Source organism: Octodon degus, unplaced genomic scaffold (genome assembly GCF_000260255.1).
Source record: "Octodon degus isolate 3935 unplaced genomic scaffold, OctDeg1.0 scaffold00052, whole genome shotgun sequence".
Taxonomy (NCBI): domain Eukaryota; kingdom Metazoa; phylum Chordata; class Mammalia; order Rodentia; family Octodontidae; genus Octodon; species Octodon degus.
In genome coordinates, this window is record NW_004524628.1 from 4,689,613 (window position 1) to 4,691,274 (window position 1,662).

Sequence of the window (1,662 nt, forward strand, 5' to 3'; positions counted from 1 at the left end):
TTCCCGAAGTGCGTCTCCATCACCACGAAAGCGCCAGAAAGAGACCTCCCCTCGTGGTAGACGAAGGAGAAGCCCCTCCCCTCCACCTGCCAGAAGACCCCGCTCACCCTCACCAGCTCCTCCCCCTCGGCGGCACTCACCTTCCCCGAGAAGATACTCTCCTCCCATGCAGAGGAGATACTCTCCTTCTCCACCTCCAAAGAGAAGGACGGCTTCGCCCCCGCCCCCTCCCCAGAGAAGGGCATCGCCATCCCCACCACCAAAGCGCCGGACCTCCCCCTCTCCGCCTCCCAAACAGAGAAGCTCCCCAGCCGCCAAGAGACGCTCACCTTCTGTCTCATCAAAGCCTAGGAAAGGGTCTTCCCCAAGCCGTGCCCCCAGGGAGACCCGGTCACCACAACCAAACAAACGGCATTCTCCCTCACCACGGCCTCGAGCTCCTCAGACCTCAAGTCCTCCACCGGCTCGAAGAGGAACGTCGGCCTCACCCCAAAGAAGGCAGTCCCCATCTCCGAGTACCAGGCCCATTAGAAGAGTCTCCAGAACTCCAGAACTTAAAAAGACAAAAAAGGCTGCCTCACCGAGCCCGCAGTCTGTAAGACGGGCTCCATCCTCTCCGGCTGTCTCTGGATCTCCCGAGCCAGCAGCTAAGAAGCCCTCAGCGCCCCCATCCCCTGTCCAGCCTCAATCGCCCTCCACGAACTGGTCCCCTGCGGTGCCAGCCAGGAAGGCTAAGAGCCCCACGCCAAGCCCATCACCAGCCCGGAATTCTGATCAGGAAGGAGGTGGGAAGAAAAAGAAGAAAAAGAAGGACAAGAAACACAAAAAGGATAAGAAACACAAGAAGCACAAAAAACATAAGAAGGAAAAGGCTGTGGCTGCAACCGCTGCGGCTCCTGCCACTCCTGCGGCTGTTGCTGCCGCCACAACCACCTCAGCGCAGGAAGAACCTGAGGCAGCCCCCGAGCCCAAGAAGGAGACTGAGAGTGAAGCTGAAGACAACCTGGACGACTTAGAGAAGCACCTGCGGGAAAAGGCTCTGCGATCCATGCGGAAGGCTCAAGTGTCCCCACAGTCCTAGGGGGGAATGTTGGTTAGGATGTAAATTTTATTTGGTTTGTATTTAATTCAATTTCAAAATTGCTAAAATGTGTTTGAGCTTTAGACTATAACATTTGTTGTAATAATTGCTAGGTTGAAGTTCACCATATAAAAAAGGGGGGCATGGATTTACATTGCAAAAGGTGTCCACAGTGTATTAGTGACATTTTTTCATTGACAACTGACATAAATTCATTTAGAGTAAAATACTTCAAGCCAAAAAAATCTCTTTTTTAAAAAAAGGGGTTTAAGTATTGTTGGCATTCTTATTTCTTTAAATGCCCCTTGCTATTCCTAGGGAGGCTTTTCCCCTTTTCTTTTTTGTTTTGTTTTTGTTTTTGTATTTGTTTACTACTTACTCAGTGTTCACACCCATTTAAATTCTGCTTCCAACCTTGTATGGTTTGCAAGCTAGTCCAGAGTCAGACCCCTGGTGGAGTACCACAGAAGCATAAGTGGATGTTCCAGTGCCACAATCTTCCCTGTTGCCTGTGGAATCGCTGCTGAAAGGAATCAGGATTCAAGCTCCAGGTTGAGACAGAGAAATGAAAGCTTGTTTTC

The 1,662-nt window shown here is 51.1% G+C and overlaps 1 pseudogene; it reads left to right on the forward strand.

Moving 5' to 3' along the window:
• Positions 1–1,395, forward strand: part of LOC101574246 — a 3,296-nt pseudogene extending 1,901 nt beyond the window's left edge.
• Positions 1,396–1,662: the final 267 nt, after the last annotated feature.